Below are 24,246 nucleotides of genomic sequence, written 5' to 3'. Positions count from 1 at the left end.
TATCCTGTGTCTGGGCCCATTAACACTAGGAGTAGTGCTCCCAGGGGTGGTACATATAGTAAGGGACCCCGTAATAACTATGGAAGAAAAAGAGGTAGAGGTAATGGTAATCATGATAGGAATTTGGATTCCAGGGAAGTCCCTGCTAATGAGTCCCAGTACTTTTATGGCTATCATTCCCCTAGCAGACAGGATGGATACCAGTATGATTATGGTTCCCATCAGAGGGCTTCTTATGATGGTCAACCTAGGTATTCCATGCCTGTGTCTAATAGGTATGCACCATTACAGTATGGAGGAGCTGGAGAGGGAGGGTATTTTTCGGGTGCACAGAGTGGACCCGGGAGGGGCCCTTATATGCAACCCCCTGTCCACCAACCTATCAACCCACCATTTGCACCCCCACCAATCCATCAGGAGTGGTGGAGACAGCAACCTTATGGAACCCCCCGGTCGGGCAGTCAGGTTCGAAAAAGAAAAGAGAGAGAGGAAGGAGAGGGGGCAGGAGAGTTCAAAAAACAAAAACCCCAGTAGGAGCAGGTATTTATAACTTAAGTGGGTGCCCACTAAGTGATAATGAGTTAAAAGTTTTGGATAGGGGTTTAAAATTTGCTCCGGTTAGGAATTTAAATAAATTCCATACCTATGTTAACATTCAAAAGTTTATCAGGAATTTGAATATGAAGAAATATTTCTTATCCAACCCGGTTAGACAAGTGAAAACATTTGAAAATCAACATTCCAATCTCCGTAACAAATCTACGTTTAACCCTTTAAATACCGATAATAAGTTTCTGGAGGTTTTTAAAAATGTTGTCATAAATGATCTAGACACTCTTAAAGTACGTAAAGTAAAGGACCCCCAGTATATCAAATTGGGAATGGAATCCCTTAGGAGCAGGGATGACATTATCATACGCCCCGCAGACAAAGGGGGGGGCTGGTCATTTTAAATAAAATTAATTATATGTCCGAAATGAATAAACTTGTCAGTGATACTGACACTTACCAAATTTTGAATAAAGACCCTATGTTACAGTACAAGGATGAATTGCATTGGCTAATAGAAGAAGGGAAAAATAAGAACATTCCCAATAAAAAGGAGGGATTATACCTTGATCCATTATTCTGCAGAACCCCCATTATATATTGCCTGCCAAAAATACATAAGGATTGTGTTAAACCGCCTGGCAGGCCCATTGTCAACGGTATTGACTCCATCTCCTCGAGAGTGGGTCAGTACATTGACACCTTTTTACAACCCCTGGTGTTGAAAACTAAGGCATTCCTCAAAGACACTAAACACATTATTCAAATTCTTGAATCATTGGAGATTACGGCCTCTTGTTTTCTTGTAACCGCTGACGTTGGTTCCCTGTACACTATTATAGGACACAATGATGCGCGAATTTCAGTTCAGTGGACTATGTCCACTTATTCCGATTTGTCTGAGTGCCATAAAAAGTTTATTCTCAAATGCTTAGATTTTTATCTATCTAGGAATTATTTTTGGTTTAACCATCAGTTTTATTTACAAGTAAGGGGGGTTGCCATGGGGGCTAGGTTTGCTCCCAGTGTGGCCAATTTATTCATGGCCCACTGGGAGGAGGATGTTGTTTTTCGGAACCGCCCCAAGGAATTAATTTGCTACAATAGATTCATTGATGATCTGATCTTTATATGGGATGGTGACCGGGTTGGTTTGGATAAATTTATCTGCACCATGAACGCTAATGATAAAAACATCCAGTTATCATGGAACATCAGCCAAGAGCGGATGGTGTTTTTGGACCTGGAGATCATTAAAGCGAACGATGGGCTAGTATTAAAAAATCATTTCAAGCCAACCGACCGGAATTCGTACATCCCTCTGGGGAGCTGCCACCATAAGTCTTGGTTATGCAATATCCCCAGAGGACAGTATGTAAGACTGAGGCGGAACTGTTCTCGTGTGGATGATTTTATGCTTCAGGCCCAAACCTTATCCTCTAAATTTCAAGAAAAAGGATATGATAGATCTGTTCTTGATCATGAAATGTCTTTGGTCCAACAGATGGATAGATCTATCTTAGTTGGAGATAAAGTAAAAGAATCAGAAGCGGAAGGGGTTAACTTCAGAATGGTTCTGGATTATAAGTACAGTACAAGAAATTTGAAAAAGTGGTTGCCAAAAACTGGTTCATATTGAAACAGGATCGTGTGTTGGGTCCTCTCCTACCTGCACGGCCCTCCTTCATATACAAGAAAGCTCCCTCATTACGTGACCAGATAGCACCCAGTGTTATCGATCCTCCTGTGCATACTGAAAGTAGACTTTTCTCTTTTTTATCTGGCTTTTATGCGTGTGGTAGGTGTACGGCATGCAGACACTCCAGATGCAATGTAAAAAGGAGAAAATCTTTTATTGCCACTAGTAATAACAAGGAATATAAGATTGATAAACTTATTACCTGTTCTACTGTAGGGGTGGTATATATGTTACAATGTGGATGCGGTCTCCAATATATTGGTAGAACTTCGAGACCCCTACATGTGAGGTTAGGCGAACATGTGAATAATATTAAAAAGGGTCTCAAGACTCATAATGTGTCTCGCCATTTCAAATTGGTGCATTCTCAGAACCCCAAGAGTTTGAGCTTCTGGGGGATTGAGAAGGTAACCAAACATTGGCGCGGAGGTAACTTCATACGCCAATTAAGTAAACGTGAGTCTTATTGGATCCATGAAACAAGGGTTCTCGCCCCGAGAGGTTTGAACGTGGATTTTGATTTAAATTGCTTCATTTCGGACAGATAATTATTTCTTTTCTCTTTTTTTAATTTTTTATTTTATCTGTATTGTCAGCATAATATTTTTAGATTAGTATATCTTTTATTCTTTATATATATCTTTGTATATATTTTGTATATATATATTCACTCACGATTATTATTTTAGTATTTTTATATGTATATCCATTTCTCATTAACCCATGCGTGGATCAGTGTAGCTTTCTGATGATATCAGTGGCTTTGTGGGTTTACATTTTAGGTTTTCATTGCCAGTAATGTTGGACTGATTAGGAGATATACACATATGTGGCCTTATTTCAGTGCTATAACATCGCATTGCTTTTTTGGCAATAATACTTCTTCACATAGCTTATGTGGAAATAACTAGAGGATTGCTGCATGTTGCTGTTTAGTAGGCAATACTTGCGCTTTCCTCTGTTTTTGTTTTTGTTTTGTTTCTTATTTGTATTGTTTTTAAATACATCTTTCCTCTCTTTCTTGTATTGTGATTGTGCGCAGATCTGTGTTCCGGTGTCACGTTTGATACGTGCTTCCCCTGGTACTCGTCTTGCGCATAACTCTGTTTTCTATTGGCTCAATATCAGTGTGTTGGCTTAAAAGCGGCCGTCCGACGTCATGCCGTCACCGCTGATGAAGTCCTGCCTACTCTTTGGGACGCAACGCGTACGGACCACGTGACTCGCGCCGTGACGTCATCCGCAAGCTGACACACTGATCCACGCATGGTATTTGTTTTTTCGCTTAGCACTCAGCACTGGGGATCAGTGCTTACAAATGTGAGTGTAATTTCTCTTTACTTGCTTTTAAAATAAATTTGTATCAACGGAGAGCACTAGATTTGCTTGTTCTTTATATTTATACATGACATCATATTGATCTGATGACACGGAGGAGGATCTTTCCTGGGAGTACTTCCGTTTGGTCTGCTGCAATCTTATGATCTACCCTTGATGGGAACATGTGTTTTTGACCTGTCTGATATATCAGGGGTCCATTAGTTGAGGTGAGAGTCCAACTTGTTCAATGGTGAAGGGATCACATCGTCACTTGTTACATTGATTGAAGACACACTGCACAAGCGGATTCTTCTTGATCACTATTATTATTCATCTATTTTTCAATTTATGGACTTTTTATTAATTATTTATTATTTATTTGCGCTGTACTGTTACTTTTTGATTTTGTAATGTGGGATTTGGTATTTTGACCTATAGTATTCTAGCTGCATTTTTTCACTTTCTTCACTTATTTTTATTGTGTTTAGCGCTGGTTGACTTTTTATTTTACTTTATTAATAATAAAGAAAAATTTAAAAAAATTCCAGCGATGGTAATCCACTCTTGCTATCCAGTGATGGATGATCATCTCTCTGGGGTCCAGCGATGGCTGATCTGATCCAGCGATGGGTGATCTCTCCCTCCACCGCAGCGCATCTATCTAGAGACACTGCAGGAATCCCGGCAGCCTGAGACTTCTTAACTGAGGAGGGCGGGCCACCCGTCACCTGACCCTACCCCCCTCTGGCTAAAGGGGAAAACACGGGTTTCCCCAGTGGCGTGCGGGTGACCCTGCCCCCTCTGATGTAACGGAAACCTGTGTTACATCAGAGGGGGCGGGGTCAATCGTGCGTCCCCCTTAATATCCATACCAGACCTGAAGGGCCTGGTAATTGAATATGGGAGAACCCCACGCTTTTTTTTTCTTTAATCAATGACTTTCAATGACTGTTATCTGTTTTACAGGGAGCCGACAATTCATTATAGCCGTGAGTGCTTTTAAATTACTTTTTTCCTGCAGAAAGGACACTTTGTGCAGGGACAGTTCTAAGCACGGGGAACATGCGCCCCTTTACGGGCATACTATACACACCCCCCAGGTACGAAATTTAAAGGAATATTATACTTTTATTGTTTCACTTTAAGCATTATTAAAATCCCTGCTCCTGAAAAAATGTCAGTTTTTAAAACTTTTTTTTGCATTGATACATGTCCCCTGGGGCAGGTTCCAGGTCCCCAAACACTTTTTAGGACAATAACTTGCATATTAGCCTTTAACATTAGCACTCTTGATTTTGAACGTTCGAGTCCCATAGACTTTGATAGGGTTCTAAAGTTCACATGAAGTTTAGGTCTGTTCGCACATGCTGGTGTGAACCGAACCGGGGGGGGGGGGGGGGGTGTTTGGCTCATCCTTAGTGCAGAGCAATGTTTTTCTTTTTTGGAGAGCAGTGGCATCTTCCAAGGTGTTTTGCCATGAACACCCTATCTGTTCAAAGACTTATAGACTTATAGTAGACTCATAAACAGGGGTGTTTGCCAGTTCAAGTGATCTCTTCAAGCCTTTAGCTGTTACTTTTGGGTTCTTATTTACCTCAATGAGAATTCTGCATTGTGCCTTGGGAGTTATCTTTGCTAGGCACCCACTTCTAGGAAGAGTAGCCACAGTACTAAATTGTTTCCAGTTGTAGACAATTTGTCTGTTAAGTGATGAATGCCTAAAACACTGAGATTACTTTGTATTCCTTTCCAGTCCTATGCAGATCAGCTACTCTTGATCGTATGTCTTGAGAGAGCTCCTTTTTAAAAGGCATGGTTCACATTTACTGAAGCTTCTTATCAACAGCAATCTTAAAATGTTTGAGTGTATTTTATCAATCAAAGTAACTCTAAATCACACCTCCAAAATCCTTTCACTCCAGGTGTGTAAACTGACTCTAATTAGCTTTCATTGAAGTAATCAGTGAGTGGGTTCGCTTATTTTCCTCCATCACCATGTATGTTGTAAAATAACTCTTGCAGAAGTTACAAACACATTCATTTTTCACCCCTTCCAGACGCTTCTTTTCCATTTAATATCAAGAATAGGGATGGGCGAACGGATCGGCCCAAGCATAAGTTCAGGCGAAACTTTGGTTGTTTGGATGTTCTGCAAACACCGAACATTATGTGGTGTTCGGGGCAAGTTCGAAAGTCGTCAGAACACCGTTAAAGTCTATGGGACACTAACATGAAAAACCAAAAGTGCTAATTTTAAAGGCTTATATGTTGTCATAAAAGTGTTTGGGGACCTGGGTCCTGCCCCAGGGGACATGTATCAATTCAAGTTAAATATTCCTTTAAATATCATGCCTGGGGGGTGTCTATAGTATGCCTGTAAAGTGGCACATTTTTCCCGTGTTTAGAAAAATACCGCAGCAAAATGAAATTTCTAAAGGAAAAAATTGTCAATTAAAAGTGATTGCAGCTTTAATGAATTGTCGGGTCTCTGCAATATAGACAAAACTCATTGAAAAAAAGGACATGGGTTCACCCCCCAGGCCATTATCAGTCCCTTTGGGTCTGGTATGAATATTAAACCAAAAATGTAAAAAGAAATTGTGTGGGTGTCCCTCCAAAATCCATACCAGGCCCTTCTGACCCCAAAGCACCTTGTCCTCATGTTGATGGGAACAAGGGCCTCATCCTCACAACCCTTGCCCGGTGGTTGTGGGGGTATGCTGGGGAGGGCTTATCGGAATCTGGAAGCCCCCTTTAACAAGGGGACCCCCCTATGTGAATTAGTAACAGGGTACATTGTACCCCTACCATTTTACAAAAAAGTGTCAAAAATGGTAAAAAAGACAAGAGACAGCGTGGGACAAGCCTTTTATTAAAAAAAAAAAAATGTCCCGCGATGTAAATCCATGTGGACCAAAAAAAGAAAAAAAAAACGCAACTGTTCATCAACATGAAGACAAGGTGCTTTGGGGGGCCCCCAAAGCACCCTCCCTATGTTGAGGGCATGTGGCCTGGTACGGTTCAGGAGGGGGGACACTCTCTTGTCCTCTCCTCTTTTGCTGCGGCCTGCCAGGTTGCATGCTCGGACTAGGGTCTGCTATGGATTTTGGGGGGACATCTATGCCATGCTTTTTTACATTTTGACACAGGGTTCCCCTTAAAATCCATACCAGACCTGAAGGGCCTGGTATGGATTTTAGGAGGACTCTCATGCAATTTTATTTTTAATTTTGGTTCGGGGGTTCCCCTTAATATTAATACCAGACCCAAAGGGCCTGGTAATGGACTGGGTGGGAACCCATGCCCTTTCTTTCAATAAGTTTTATCTATATTGCCAAGACCCAACAGTTCATTAAAACTGCGATTAGTTTTAAATGACAATTTGTCTTATAGAAATGTCATTTTGCTGTGGTATTGTTCTAAACACTGGAAAAATGCACCACTTTACAGGCATACTATAGACACCCCCCAGGCACCATATTTAAAGGAATATTTAATTTTTATTGTTTCAGTTTAAGCATTAAAAAAATCACTGCTCTCAAAAAAACGTCTGTTTTAACAAAAAATGGTTTGCATTAACACATGTCCCCTGAGGCAGGGCCTGGGTCCCCAAACACTTTTGACAATACCATGCATATAAGCTTTTAAAATGAGCACTTTTGATTTTTCATGTCCGTGTCCCATAGACTTTAACGGTGTTCAGGTGTTCTGAATTTTTTGCCTGTTCGGTATGTTCTGGTGCGAACCAAACCTGGGGGTGCTCATCCCTAATCAAGAACATTGATTAAAAGTTTTGAATTAATCCCTACGCTGTTGTGATATTGTGATTTAGAGCAAAAACTTCAGTTAAAGGGTACGTAAATCCAAATGCCAAAATGTATTATGTAGCAATATACAGTTTCTTAGATTTGGTGGCTGCATGTGTTTTCTTTTCATCCTATGAAAAACACACATCCTGTCCTTGTATATCTTTATTCACTGTATCTTTGGAGCCGCATGGTTGTCAGCCAGACTGCTCTCCTGATTTGGACTTTAACCACTTCAGGACCGCCGTATTGCCAATGTACGTCAACACAATGGCACAGGCAGGCACAATCACGTAGATGTACGTGCCTGCCTTCCAGCGGGTGGGGGGTCCGATCGGACCCCCTCCCGTTGGTTACGACGGTCCGGTTCGCTCCAGGAGCGCTCCGTGATGAGGGGATGGCCGTTGGTTTTCGGCCACCCCCTCTGGATCGCTCCTGGCCAATGAGAAGCTTCCTCCCACTGTGTATTGTTTACACAGGAAGGAGGAAGTGATGTCAGTCTCCTCGGGGCGGTCTTTTTGACCGGACTACGAGGAGAAGACTAATAGTAAGTGTGCACCAACACTACACTGACATGTAGGTACACACAGGCACACAGGTTTTAACCCCCTGATTTCCGCTAGTTAACCCTTTCACCCCTTTTGCCAGTGTCACTAAGCGATCGTTTTTCTGATCGCTGCATTAGTGTCGCTACAGTCGCTAGGTAGCTAGTTATTTTTTTAGGTTCACCGCCAGGTTTTTATAGCGCTAGGTACCCCGATATACTACCCAATAATGGTTTTAACCCCCTGATTGCCGCTAGTTAACCCTTTCACCCCCTTTTGCCAGTGTCACTAAGCGATAATTTTTCTGATCGCTGCATCAGTGTCGCTAGTGTCGCTAGGTAGCTAGTTATTTTTTTAGGTTCACCGCCAGGTTTTTATAGCGCTAGGTACCCCGATATACTACCCAATAATGGTTTTAACCCCCTGATTGCTGCTAGTTAACCCTTTCACCCCCTTTCACCAGCGATCACAGTATAAGTGTCACTGGGGACGCTGGTTAGCCAGTTAGTTATTTAGGTTCCCCGTCAGGTTTTTATATAGCGCCAGGGACCCCCATATACTACCTAATAAATATTTGAACCCCCTGATTGCCCCTAGTTAACCCTTTCACCACTGATCACCGTATAAGTGTTACGGGTGACTCTGGTTAGTTTGTTTTTTTTAGCATCAGGGCACCCACCATTTATTACCCAATAAAGGTTTAACCCCCTGATCACCCGGCGGGTGATATCAATTAGGTTTTAGGGTCAGGGTCTGCGTCACCCCAGGCAGCGCTAGGTTAGTGCCAGTACCGCTAACACCCACACGCAAAGCATACACCTCCCGTAGTGCTATAGAATCTGAACAGATCAATATCTGATCTGATCAGATCTATACTAGCGTCCCCAGTAGTTTAGGGTTCCAAAAAAACGCATTGTTAGCGGGATCAGCCCAGATACCTGCTAGCACCTGCGTTTTGCCCCTCTGCCCAGCCCACCCAAGTGCAGTATCGATCGATCACTGTCCCTTACAAAACACTAAACACATAACTGCAGCGATCGCAGAGTCAGGCCTGATCCCTGCCATCGCTAACAGTTTTTTTGGTAGCATTTTATATTTAAATCCGGAAGGCAGTGCTTGGTTTTCGGGGTCCCGTACGTGGCTAGGCTCCCAAAAAGTCCCCCACATGTGGTATCCCCGTACTCGGGAGAAGCAGCAGAATTTATTTTGACTTCTGCCCATAGCATGTGTGAGCAATATATCATTTAGTGACAACTTTGTGCAAAAAAAAAAAAGTTTGTAATATTCCTGCAACTTTTGGCAAAATATAAAATATTCCATGGACTCAACATGCCTCTCAGTAAATAGCTTGGGGTGTCTACTTTCCAAAATGGGGTCATTTTGGGGGGTTTTGTGCTATTTTGGCATTTTATGGCCTTCGAAACTGTGATAGGTAGTGAGGAGTTAAATCAAAAATTTGCACCCTTAGAAATCCTGAAGGTGGTGATTGGTTTTCGGGGTGCCGTGCGCAACTAGGCTCCCAAAAAGTCCCACACATGTGGTATCCCCATACTCGGGAGAAGTAGCGGAATATATTTTGGGGTGCAATTCCACATATAACCATGGCATGTGTGAGCAATATATCATTTAGTAAAAACTTTTTTTTTTTTTTTTGTCATTATTCAATCCCTTAGGACAAAAAAAATAAATATTCAATGGGCTCAACATACCCATCAGCAATTTCCTTGGGGTGTCTACTTTCCAAAATGGGGTCATTTGGGGGGGACTTGTACTGCCCTGCCATTTTAGCACCTCAAGAAATGAGATCGGCAGTCATAAATGAAATGCTGTGTAAATTCCAGAAAATGTACTCTAGTTTGTAGACGCTATAACTTTTGCGCAAACCAAAAAAATATACGCTTATTGACATTTTTTTTACTAAAGACATGTGGCTGAATAAATTTTGCCCTCAATGTATGACAAAAATTTAGTTTATTCGATTTTTCTTATAACAAAAAGAAGAAAATATCTTTTTTTTTTCAAAATTTTCGCTCTTTTTCCATTTATATCGCAAAAAAAAAAAAATCGCAGAGGCAATCAAATACCATCAAAAGAAAGCTCTATTTGTGGGAAGAAAAGGACGCAAATTTCGTTTGGGTGCAATATTGCATGACCGCGCAATTACCAGTTAAAGCAGCGCAGTGCGAAATTGCAAAAAGACCTCTGGTCCTTAAGGTGTTTATTGGTCCGGAGCTGAAGTGGTTAAACATGTCTTCCTTTCTTCATCCCTATTACCTAGGGCAGTGGTCATCAACCCTTTCCTTAGGGCCCACTAACAGTCCAGGTTTGCAAGATAACTGAAATACATGACAGGTGATATCATTTTCTGCTCAGTGATTGCAGTATTCTAGTCTGCATCTCCCCAAGGTAATACATAAAACCTGTCCTGTTAGTGGGTACTGAGGACAGGGTTGATGACCACTGATCTAGGGGACAATGGGGCATGTAGTTTACTTAAAGAGGAACTGCAGTCTGCTCACATAATCTGTAATAAAAACATCTTTGCCATTCTGTAGCTTCTCTCCAACCACTTTGCGTATTATTTTATATATACTGTGATTCTGTACTTGCCAGATATACTGCAGAAATCTCCCTCCATGGAGTCTGGCTGCAACCATTTTAACTGTGGGCAGCTAAAGCTACTACCTGTTCACTTCCTGGATTTACACAGATACACAAAGGCACACCTCCAGCTCTACAGCCCTGATTGGCCCTCTTATGACTCATCCCCCCTCCCTTCCTGGCAATCTCTCATGAGAGTGAGAGAGAGAGAGCTGTGCATGATGTCATAAACCTAGGCTAATGACCAAACAAGAAACAGCAAGTGGGCTATATAAAGTATTTACTGTCATAAAAAAAAATGTTTTACTATCCAACGTTAAAACAAGGGCAGAAGATTTAACATATGCAAAGTTGAAAAAATGACAGAAGGTCTGCTTTAAAATAGCTTGGAAGGAAAATAAGATCTTTTTGTGCTTTTATTTCAGGTCACAGGAAGTGACAAGGAAATTGGATTTCTGGTGAGAGCAACACAGGTTTTTCTGTATTTGCTGAAAAAGTATTTAAGACTAAGTTCACATCTGCAGCTAAAATGTCCATGCCTCTGAAAGGCAATCCACATTCAGACTGCTTTTCAGAGGTGTTTGACAGATGATAAGGAGGCGATATAATGGTTGTGGGATGATGGCGACATGTTCCCATTTGCTTCAAGTTGGCTGGAAGAACCAATTGCTGACCTCTCAAGCTGCAAAGGCTCATGCCACGACTATGATGCTCTGCTTCATGCCTGTGGCAAACTGATCCCCCATTTTGCCACAGGCATGAAACAGAGCATCATAGTAGTGGCATGAGAAAACACTAGTCCACACTGCCTTTGCAGCTTGAGAGGTCAGCAGTTGGGGGCGCTGAAAGCACAACTCGACTGCGTGGTTTTTAAAGCCTCCCCAACCACACGCCTAAATGAGCCCAAAGACAGCCACCACATTAAATAACTTGTAAGTTGCAATATATTATCAATATATTATCATTATTTTTTCCTTCTTTTTTCCCACAGTAGCAAATACATACGATCAAGGTCAGGTCTACTGTCATGCGGCGTACACATGATCGGACATTGATCAGACATTCCAACAACAAAATCCATGGATTTTTTCTGACGGATGTTGGCTCAAACTTGTCTTGCATACACACAGTCACACAAAGGTGGTCGGAAATTTGCGAAAGTCAAAAACGCGGTGAGGTACAACACATACGATGAGCCAAGAAAAATTAAGTTCAATAGCCAGTGCGGCTCATCTGCTTGATTCCGAGCATGCGTGGAACATTGTGCGTTGGAATTGTGTACACAGATTGGCATTTCCGAGAATGGATTTTGTTGTTGGAAAATTGATTGGAGCCTACACCCGGTCGGAATTTCCGACAAAAAGCTCTCATTCAACATTTTCCGTTGGAAAACCCTACCATGTGTACCGGGCATTAGGTACAGTAAGCTTGTGCCTTTAGGTGACAGAAATAATAGGCAGCCTTCGCCTGTTTATTTACCGGGCACACATTTGTTTGCCATCATCTGCCATTATCTTTAGGAATACTATCACATATAAGCTTATTTACATATTATCTCGGTATTCCAAGCCGGGTCATGATCTTTAAACAAAGATTTGATGGTGTGCCTGCTAGGCTCCAGTGATCAATATCTGGATCTGTATGCAGTGGACAATTGAACAGCAAAAATACTAACAAATGTAATATTTTCCAATAGCGTAGTAAATTGAATGAATCATCAAGCTTTGTATTAAATCTGCTTAAAAGTACCAACAAATTGAGTCAACATTTTCATAAGGCAAAGGCAAATTTTTGCTCAGCACAAATGACTTCAGTACAGCATTCTTTTTTTTTTTTTTTTTGACTGGATTCATTTTTGTGAAATATTAATTCTAATTCACAAAACTGGAATACTGCCTTGCCCACGAGATTAATCAATCATTTTAATCAAGCGGTGGTAGAGAGATGCTCTTCATTCACTACTTGTCAAATGCTATGCTATTACAAGAGACTATAAAATGTAACTTTTATTATTTTTCCACTAAAATTATTCTCAAGCTGATGAAAAGGGTAAGAACAGAAAACTCTGCGGGAAATATTTCATTGCTGCAAAAAGGGGGAAAGTAGAAGGTAAAGTGTTTTTTTTTCCTATTTCAGCTTATGATATAGATAGATAGATAGATAGATAGATAGATAGATAGATAGATAGATTGATTGATTTATACACTCACCGGACATTTTATTAGGTACAAATTGCTTGGTAACACAAATTGATAATCAGCCAATCACATAGCAGTAACTCGATGCATTTAGGCATCTAGACACGCCACAGACGACTTGCTGAATTTCAAACTGACCATCAGAATGGAGAAAAAGAAAAGGAATTTAAGCAACTTTGAACATGGCATGGTTGTTGGTGCCAGACAGGCTGGTCTGAGTATTTCAAACACTTTTGTTCTACTAGGATTTTCACACACAATCATCTCTATAGAATGATCCAAAAAAGAGAAAATATCCAGTGAGCGGCAGTTGTGTGGAAGAAAAAGCCTTGTTGCTTTCAGAGGAGAATGGGCAGACTGGTTTCAGATGATAGAAAGGCAGCAGTAAGGCCGCGTACACACGCGCGGACTGTTCGCCCAACCTTGTTCGGCAAACAGTTTGTCAAACAGTCCGCTCAAAATTTGCATGAGCGGACTTGCCCACACACGAGCGGACTGTTTGACGAACAAGGTTGGGCAAACAGTTCGCTCAACTTTTGAAATGAACGGACTCGCCCACGTAAGGAGGAGGCAAATCCGCCCATTTCGAGCGCGTGTACAGGTAGGCGGGGCCCGCGAAGGAGACGTCGCGGGCTCCGCCGCCTGGAATGGGCTTAAAGGGGAACCCCAACGCCGAAAAAAATCGGCGTGGGGGTTCCCCCCAAGTCCAGACCAGACCCTTGTCCGAGCACGCTACCCGGCCGGCCAGGAAAGGGGGGCGAGCGAGCGCGCCCCCCCTCCTGAGCCGTACCAGGCCGCGTGCCCTCAACATGGGGGGTGCCTTGGGGAAGGGGGGGGCCGCGCGGCCCCCCCACCCCAAAGCACCTTGTCCCCATGTTGATGAGGACAAGGGCCTCTTCCCGACAACCCTGGCCGTTGGTTGTCGGGGTCTGCGGGCGGGGGGCTTATCGGAATCCGGGAGCCCCCTTTAAGAAGGGGGCCCCCGGATACCGGCCCCCCACCCTATGTGAATGAGTATGGGGTACAATGTACCCCTACCCATTCACCTGTGAAATAAAGTACAAATAAAAACACAACACAGGGGGAAAAAATATTTTATTGCACAGCCGGGGGTCTTCCGTCTTCGGGGGTCTTCTCGCCGGACTCCTCCGCTATGTGTGTGTAGCTCTTTTGCCAGCGGAGGAGTCCGGCTTTCTTCCTCCCCGCCGCCGGCCTCTTCTCCCGACTTCGGGGGTCTTGTCCCCCTCTTCGGTTCTTCTGCCGGGCCACCGCGCCTGGTCCGGTGGCCCGGTCTTCTGTCGCCGTCTTCCGTTCTTCTGTCGCCGCCTTCGGTTCTTCTGCCGGGCCACCGCGCCTTCTTGTAGCTCTTTTACAGGCGGTGGCCCGGTCTTCTGTCGCCGTCGCCGCCTTCCGTTCGTGTTCTTCTTCTTGTTCTTCTCCAGGCGATGTTGACACGTCGCTCCCTCCGGCCGGAATGCCAGAGCCGCCCTGCGCTGTGACTTATATAGTGACAATGGGGCGGGGTCACATGGTATATGTCACATGGGTTGATGTCACATGGTGACCCCGCCCCCTTACGATGTCATAGTCCCCATGTGACATCAACCCATGTGACCAACCCATGTGACATATACCATGTGACCCCGCCCCATTGTCACTATATAAGTGACCGCACAGCGCGTCCCCGGCATTCCGGCTGGAGAGCTCGTCGAGTCAACATCTCCAGGAGAAGAACAAGAAGAAGAACACGAACGGAAGGCGGCGACGGCGACAGAAGACCGGGCCACCGCCTGTAAAAGAGCTACAAGAAGGCGCGGTGGCCCGGCAGAAGAACCGAAGGCGGCGACAGAAGAACGGAAGACGGCGACAGAAGACCGGGCCACCGGACCAGGCGCGGTGGCCCGGCAGAAGAACCGAAGAGGGGGACAAGACCCCCGAAGTCGGGAGAAGAGGCCGGCGGCGGGGAGGAAGAAAGCCGGACTCCTCCGCTGGCAAAAGAGCTACACACACATAGCGGAGGAGTCCGGCGAGAAGACCCCCGAAGACGGAAGACCCCCGGCTGTGCAATAAAATATTTTTTCCCCCTGTGTTGTGTTTTTATTTGTACTTTATTTCACAGGTGAATGGGTAGGGGTACATTGTACCCCATACTCATTCACATAGGGTGGGGGGCCGGTATCCGGGGGCCCCCTTCTTAAAGGGGGCTCCCGGATTCCGATAAGCCCCCCGCCCGCAGACCCCGACAACCAACGGCCAGGGTTGTCGGGAAGAGGCCCTTGTCCTCATCAACATGGGGACAAGGTGCTTTGGGGTGGGGGGGCCGCGCGGCCCCCCCCTTCCCCAAGGCACCCCCCATGTTGAGGGCACGCGGCCTGGTGCGGCTCAGGAGGGGGGGCGCGCTCGCTCGCCCCCCTTTCCTGGCCGGCCGGGTAGCGTGCTCGGACAAGGGTCTGGTCTGGACTTGGGGGGAACCCCCACGCCGATTTTTTTCGGCGTTGGGGTTCCCCTTTAAGCCCATTCCAGGCGGCGGAGCCCGCGACGTCTCCTTCGCGGGCCCCGCCTACCTGTACACGCGCTCGAAATGGGCGGACTTTCCGAGCGGGAACAGTCCGCTCATTTCGAAAGTACAGCGGACAAGCCCACACACGGGCGGACTGTTCGCTCAAACACAGTTTCAGCGGACAGTTTTTCGAAATTTCCGAAAGACATTGTCCGTCCAACTGTCCGCTGAAACTGTCCGCTGAAAGCCCACACACGAGCGGACTGTCCGCCCAAACACTGTTCAGCGGACAAGGTTGGGCGAACAGTCCGCCCGTGTGTACGCGGCCTAACTCAAATAAATGCTCGTTACAACCAAGGTATGCAGAATGCCATCTCTGAATGCACAACACATTGAACTTTGAAGCAGATGGGCTACAGCAGCAGAAGACCACATCGGGTGCCACTCCTGTCAGCGAAGAAGAGGAAACTGAGGCTACAATTCGCACAGGTTCAACAAAATTGAACAATAGAAGATTAGAAAAATGTCGCCTGGTTTGATGAGTCTTGATTTCGGTTGAGACATTCAGATGGTAGGGTCAGAATTTGGTGTAAACAGCATGAAAGCATGGATCCATCGTGCCTTGTATCAATGGTTCAGGCTTGTGGTGTATTGGTGTGGGGGATATTTTCTTGGTACTTTGGGTCCCTTATACCAATTGAGCATTGTTTAAATGCCACGGCCTACCTGAGTATTGTTGTTGACCATGTACATCCCTTTATGACTACAATGTACCCATCTTCTGATGGCTCCTTCCAGGAGGATAATGCACCATGTCACAAAGCTCAAATCCTCTCACCACTGGTTACTTGAACATGACAATGAGGTCACTGTACTCCAATGGCCACCACAGTCACCAGATCTCAATCCAATAGATCACCTTTGGGATGTGGTGGAAGGGGAGATTTGTATCATGAATGTGCAGCCGACAAATCTGCAGCAACTGCGTGATGTGACCTTGCTGAATTTATGCCACAAATAATTAAGGCAGTTCTGAAGGCAAAAGGGGGTCCAACCCGGTACTAGCAATGTGTATCTAATAAAGTATATATATATATATATATATATATATATATATATATATATATATATATATATATATATATATATATATATATATATATATATATATAATTTTTTGTTTTTTATCTTTTCATGTGACAACCCTAAAGACGTGTGACACTTTGCTACAATGTAAAGTAGTGAGTGTACAGCTTGTATAGCAGTGTACATTTGCTGTCCCCTCAAAATAACTCAACACATAGCCATTAATGTCTAAACCACTGGCAACAAAAGTGAGTACACTCCTAAGTGAAAATGTCCAAATTGGGCCCAAAGTATCAATATTTTGTGTGGTTACCATTATTTTCCAGCACTGCCTTAACCCACTTGGGCATGGAGTTCACCAGAGCTTCACAGGTTGCCACTGGAGTCCTCTTCCACTACTCCATGAGGACATCAAAGAGCTTGTGGATGTTAGAGACCTTGTGCTCCTCCATCTTCCCTTTGAGAATGCCCCACAGATGTTTAATAGTGTTTAGGTCTGAAGACTTGTTTGGCCAGTCCATCACCTTTACCCTCAGCTTCTTTAGCAAGGCAGTGGTTGTCTTGGAGCTGTTTTTGGGGTTGTTGTCATGTTGGAATACTGCCCTGCGGCCCAGTCTCTGAAGGGAGGGGATCATGCTCTGCTTCAGTATGTCACAGTACATGTTGGCATTCATGGTTCCCTCAATGAACCGTAGCTCCCCAGTGCCGGCAGCACTCCCACCACCATGCTTGACCATAGGCAAGACACACTTGTCTTTGTACTCCTCGCCTACTTGCCACAACACATGCTATACACTGAACCCATTATGTTTTTCTTGGTCTGATCAGACCACAGGACATGGTTCCAGTAATCCATGTCCTTAGCCTGCTAGTGTTAAGCAAGCTGTTTAGGTGCTTTCTTGGGCATCATCTTTAGAAGAGGCTTCCTTCTGGGACTACAGCCATGCACACCAATTTGATGCAGTGTGCGCCGTATGGTCTAAACACTGACAGGCTGACCCCCCCCCCCCCCACCCCCTCAACCTCTGCAGCAATGCTGGCAGCACTCATACATCTTTTTTCCCAAACACAACCCCTGGATATGACGCTGAGCACGTGCACTCAACTTCTTTGGTCTATCATGGTGAGGCATGTTTTGAGTGGAAGCTGTCCTCTTAAACCACTGTATGGTCTTGGCCACCGAGCTGCAGCTCAGTTTCAGTGTCTTGGCAATCTTCTTATAGCCTAGGCCATCTTTATGTAGAGCAACAATTCTTTTTTTTCACATCCTCAGAGAGTTCTTTGCCATGAGGTGCCATGTTGAACTTCCAGTGACCAGTATGAGAGAGTGAGAGCAATAACACCAAATTTAAGACACCTGCTCCCCATTCACACCTGAGACCTTGTAACACTAATGAGTCACATGGCAGTGGGGAGGGAAAATGGCTAATTGGCCCCAATTTGGACATTTTCACTTAGAGGTGTACTCACTTTTGTTGCCAGTGGCATAGACATTAATGGCTGTGTGTTGAGTTATTTTGAGGGGACAGCAAATTTACAGTTATACAGGGGTGGACTGACAACTCATGGGGCCCCCGGGCAATAGGAGATTATGGGGCCCCCAGGCAATCCAAGTTTATGGGGCCACACAGTATACACACACACACACACACACACACACATACATGTACACACTGTATACACAGACATGTTTCTATTGGCTGAGAAGGTACTAGAGAGGTGGGGCAGCTATAATCTTTGGATTTTTAGACCAAAAGGATGTCGGTAAGGGACATTTCAGAGACAGATGTAAAAAAAACACAGATTTTTACATACTGTCCCTGGTTTTACTGAGGCTGGCAACCCTGATGGGGCCCCCTAGTGGCTTGGGGACCTGGGGCAGTGCCCGAGTGGCCCAATGGTCAGTCCGCCCCTGCTGTTATACAAGCTGTACACCCACTACATTGTAGAAAATTTTAATTTCTTCTGTGTTGTCACAGGAAAAGATATAATAAAATATTTCCAAAAATGTGAGATACTGTGTGTATATATATATATATATATATATATATATATATATATATATATATATATATACATACACATAGACTAAGGCCGCGTACACACGAGAGGATTGTCCGTCCAACTTAGTCCGCTGAAACGTGTTTCAGTGGACAATCCGCTCGTGTGTGGGCTTCAGGGGACTTTTTCAGCGGACAGTCTGGCGGACTAAGTCTTTCGGAATTTCCGTAATTTTGTCCGTCCAAACTTGGTTTCAACGGACAGTCCGCTCGTGTGTAGGCAAGTTGGACGGACTAAGTATGGCGCATGCTCAGAAAGGATTTACACGCCGAAGGTTGCATTGCAGTGTATTGGACGTTGTATTTCTAGTCCCGTCGTACGTGCTGTACACGTCATCGCGCAAGCTTTCAGCGGACTGTCTGTTCATCGTGTGTGGTCAAGTCCGTTCATTCAAAAGTTGGACGGACTGTCTGTCGGATTGTCTGACGAACTTAGTTGGGCAGACAATCCGCCCGTGTGTACGCGGCCTAATGTGCAAAAGGTGTGAATAAATTATATACTCCTAAAGCAGCAACTGTGAGATACACATAGGAACAATTATATTCCATTATAGAATTGCGCTAAAACCCAAAGAAAAATGCATGAAAAGTAAAGTAGAATATAAAAATTATTAAAAAAAAAAAAAGTCCACATGTGATAAACCATATAAAAGAAACAGAGGGGAGGTGCCTCTACTTGTAGTATTAATAACAATATTATTTATTGCACAAGATTAACCACTTCAATACCGGGCACTTAAACACCTTCCTGCCCAGACCAATTTTGAGCTTTCAGCGCTGTCGCACTTTGAATGACAATTGCGCGGTCATGCTACACTGTACCCAAATGAAATTTTTATCATTTTTTTCCCACAAATAGAGCTTTCTTTTGGTGGTATTTGATCACCTCTACGGTTTTTATTTTTTGCGCTACAAATAAAAAAATACCGAAAATTTTGAAAAAATAAATGTTTTTTTTTGTTTCAGTTTCAAAACTTTGTAAATAAGTACGTTTTCTCCTTCACTGATGGGCACTGATGGGGCTACACTGATGGGCACTGATAAGGTGGCACTGATGGGCACCAATGTGGCACCAATGAAGTGGCACTGATAGGGGGCACTGATGGGCGACACGGATGGGCGACACGGATGGGCGACACAGATGGGTGACACGGACGGACACTGATAGGTGGCACAAATTGGCACTGATAGCTGGCACGGATGGGCGGCACGGATGGGCGGCACGGATGGGCATGGATAGGCAGCACAGGTGGGCATGGATAGGCGGCACAGGTGGGCATAGATAGGCGGCACAGGTGGGCATGGATAGGCGGCACAGGTGGGCACTCATAGGCGGCACAGGTGGGCACTCAGGTGGCACAGGTGGGCACTCAGGCGGCACAGGTGGGCACTCATAGGTGGCACAGGTGGGCACTCATAGGCGGCATCGGTGTTATAGTAATGGATGCCAATCAGTGCCAAACAATAATGCATGCCAATCAGTGATGCCCATTGTGGCCACTGATTGGCATCCATTATGGGCACTGATTGGCACCCATTGTGCTGACTGGCACCCCCTGGTGGTCTAGGGAGGATTATGGATTTTTATTACCTTTTCCCTGGTGGTCTAGTGGTGTCCCTGGTGGTCCAGTGTGGGCATCCTCGGGGGGGCTGTGCTGATAATCGATCAGCACAGACCCCCCCCTGTCAGAGGAGCAGCCGATCGGCTCTCCTCTACTCGCGTCTGACAGACGCGAGTGAGGGAAAGCCGATCACCGGCTCTTCCCATTTACACTGTGATCAGCCGTGATTGGACACGGCTGATCACATGGTAAAGAGTCTCCGTCGGAGACTCTTTACCGAGATCGTAGTTGCCGGGTGTCAGACTGACACCCCGCAACAACGATCGCCGCGATGCGCGCCCCCGGGGGCGCGCAGCGGCTCATAATCCTAATCACGTCATATGACGTCCGGTTAGGATTATGAAACCACTTTGCCGCCGTCAATTTGTAATAGGGCGGGCGGCAAGTGGTTAAAAACACTTACAAGATATAAGTGGGAGCCATGCTCTTCATAAGTATGTAGTCCTGGCAGTTCTACCTACAGTAGTTCTACCTACAGTCTCGCTTGTGGCTCAAACCCAGCCAGGGCCTCTATCAGTCCACACTGAGGTAGGGAAATACACCACTTGAAAGGGACTCATTCAAGATCCGAAAAAAGGAAATAAAACTTGCCATAGCATGAAATTCTTTTGACATTATAAGATAAAAAGAGTTGCACTTGCAAGCACTTATGTGTGCTTTTTAGTGCTTTGTTGTAAGTGCAACTCTATTTATCTTAATAAAATGTCAAAAGGATTTCATGCTATGGCAAGTTTTATTTCCTTTTTTAGATTTTGGACGACTTTCAAGTGGTGAATTTCCCTTCCTCAGTGTAGGTCCCTTCGGATGGATAGAGGCCCTGGCTGGGATGGAGCTACAAGTAAGATTGATCTTCTATAATAGGAGGTCAATATAAGCTGGTAAGCAAGCACTTTGTAAGGTGGAGGCATTCACAAAGGTCTGAAAAAATGCTGCAAATTAAGAAATAGAAGTTCTAATAGTTTGTAAATTAAATTAACAAAATGAAAAGGAAATAAACAGAAGATAAATTCAAATCATTATTTGGTGTGACCACCCTTTGCATTTAAAATAATATCAATTCTTCTAAGTACACTTGCACACCGTTTTTGAAGGAGCACGGCAGGTAGGTTGCTCCAAACATCTTGGAGAACTAACCACAAATCTCCTATGGATGTAGGATGCCTCAAATCCTTCCATCTCTTTATGTAATCTCAGACAGCCTCAATTGTTTTGAGATCAGGGCTCTGTGGTGGACAAACCATCACTTCCAAAACTTTTTCTTTATGCTGAAGATAGTTTTTACTGACATTAGTTATGTTTCGGGTTTTGTTTTACTGCAGAATAAATTTGGGACCAATCACACACACCTCCCTGCTGGTACGGCATGATGGCTAAATATCTTCCTGCATTTCTCAGTATTGAGGACACCATTAATCCCGACCAAATCTCAAACTCCATTTGCAGAAATGCAGCATTCAAACTTGCAAGGAATCTCCCCCACCATAAAATTGAGAAACGTTTGGTAAAAACAGTATAGACCTATTTAAAAGTCAATTTAGTAAAAAAATATGTAAACAAATACATTTGTTAACCACCTCGCGCCCGCCCTATAGCCGAATGACGGCCGTAGAGCAGGTGCGTTCGTCCGGGAGACCGTCCCTGGACGTCCTAATGTTTACTTCCGCAATGCGCGCCGCCGCGGGCGCGCATCGCGGAAGTTCTGTGTTCGCCGTGTCCCCCGGGGACAGGCAAACACAGATCGCTGTAAACGGCCAATCACAGCGGCCATTTACAGCGTGATCGGCGTGTCCAATGGGAGATGATCTCATATGTAAACATATGAGATCATCTCTCAGCGCCGCTCTCCCTCCTCACACAGACAGTGTGAGAGGGGAGAGATGAACGGCTGCAGCGGCAGGCGTTCTGCCTTGAGTTAAAAAAAAAAAGTAAAAAAAAAGTGCCATCCTCCCCCAGCAGTGCCATCCTCCCCCAGCAGTGCCATCTGCCCCAGTGCCATCCGTCCCAGTGCCATCCGCCCCAGTGCCATCCACCCCAGTGCCATCCGCCCCAGTGCCATCCGCCCCAGTGCCATCCACCCCAGTGCTACCTGCCCCCAGTGCCATCCACCCCAGTGCTACCTGCCCCCAGTGCCATCCACCCCAGTGCTACCTGCCCCCAGTGCTACCTGCCCCCAGTGCCACCTGCCCCCAGTGCCACATGTTGTCAGTGCCACCTGTTGTCAGTGCCATTTGTCCCCAGTGCCATCTGTCATCAGTGCCACGTATAAGTGCCATCTGTCATCAGTGCCACGTGTCATCAGTGCCACATAGTGCCATCTGTCATCAGTGCCACGTATTAGTGCCATCTGTCATCAGTGCCACGTATCAGTGCCATTTGTCATCAGTGCCACCTGTCAGTGTCACGTTCCATCTGTTGTCAGTGTCACGTGTCATCAATGCCACTTATCAGTGCCATCTGTCATCAGTGTCACGTGTCATCGGTGCCATGTATTAGTGCCATCTGTCATCAGTGGCACGTATTAGTGCCACGTATTAGTGCCATCTGTCATCAGTGCCACGTATTAGTGCCACGTGTCTTCAGTGCCACGTATTAGTGCCACATGTCATCAGTGCCACGTATAAGTGCCACGTGTCATCAGTGCCACATATTAGTGCCATCTGTCATCAGTGCCACATATTAGTGCCATCTGTCATCAGTGCCACATGTCATCAGTGCCACGTATAAGTGTCATCATTGCCACGTATCAGTGCCATCTGTCATCAGTGTCATGTGTCATTGTCCTGGTGCTTCAAAAGTGTAATAAATAGTCAACAAGTTCGATGTGTAATTTATGTTCCTAGAACACATGATGGCGCTACCTGCATGTTGGGCCTCTCTATGTGGCCAGGCTGTGAAAAAGTCCCACACATGTGGTATTGTAATACTCAGGAGGAGTAGCAGAATTTTTTGGGGGGTGTCATTTGTGGTTTACACATGCCACGTGAGAGAAATAACCTATTACAATGACAATTTTGTGGAGAAAAAAAAATGAAAAATCTTAATTTTGCAAAGAATTGTGGGAAAAAAATGACAACATCAAAAAGCTCACTATTCCTCTTACTAAATACCTTGGAATGTCTACTTTCCAAAAAGGGGTCATTTGGGGGGTATTTGTACTTTCCTGACTTGTTCGGGTCACAAGAAGTGAGATAGGCCACCAGTACATCAGATGTGATCAATTTTGTGCGATTCGCACCACAGCTTGTAGACTCTCTAACTTCCACAAAGACCAAATAATATCCACTAATTTGGGTTATTTTTACCAAAGATATGTAGCAGTATAAATTGTGGCCAAAATTTATGAAGAAAAATTAATAATTTGCATAATTCTGTCACAGAAACAAAGAAATATGTGTTTTTTTTTTAAAAAATTCGGTCTTTTTTCATTTATAGCGCAAAAAATAAAAACCCCAGAGGTGATCAAATACCACCAAAAGAAAGCTCTATTTGTGGGAAAAAAAGGACAAAAAATTCATTTGGGTACAGTGTTGCATGACTGAGTAATTGTCATTCAAAGTGTGAGAGCACCGAAAGCTGAAAATTGGTCTGGGCAGGAAGTGCCCAGTAAGCAAGTGGTTAAATAAGTTTTGGTCTAGCCCAGTGGTCGCCAATCTACAGCCCGGGGGCCATATGCAGCCCTTTGCTTGCTTTTATTAGACACTTGGACCAACGACGGTGCACAATTCCTCGCAAAGACACAAATGATTCCTCTCAATGAGACAAACGATGTGGGATAATTCCTACCAATGACACCAACAATGGGGCACAGTTCCTCTCAATAACACCAGTGATGGGGCAAAATTCCCGCCAATGACACCAACAATGGGGTCCAATGATGGGGCCCAATAATGGGGCAAAATTCGTACCAATTACACCAACAATGGGGCACAATTCCTTCCAATGACTCCAACGTTGGGTCACAATTCCTCTCACTGACACCAAAGATAGGGCATTGTTTACTCCAACTGATACTGGGACATGTTCTACTCCCAATGGCCACAGTCCAGCCCCCCTAAAATCTGAATGACAGTAAACTGGCCCTTTGTTTAGAAAGTTTGGAGACCCCTATTCTTTCAACTCACTATTTAACAAATGTATTCAATTACTAGCTGGTTGTTAATAAGTCAACATCCGCAGTAACAACTGGTGACTCACATGCTGTCAGCCGGGCATTCCCCCGCTGACAGCAGAATGTAAACAAAGCAGCAGAAAGTAAAAACA

The sequence above is a fragment of the Lithobates pipiens genome, unplaced genomic scaffold (assembly GCF_037356315.1).
Source record: "Lithobates pipiens isolate NorthernLeopardFrog02 unplaced genomic scaffold, aLitPip1_a1.2 Scaffold_22, whole genome shotgun sequence".
Lineage (NCBI taxonomy): Eukaryota > Metazoa > Chordata > Amphibia > Anura > Ranidae > Lithobates > Lithobates pipiens.
The sequence above is the reverse complement of the archived record's forward strand: the minus strand, read 5'-3'. Positions refer to the sequence as shown.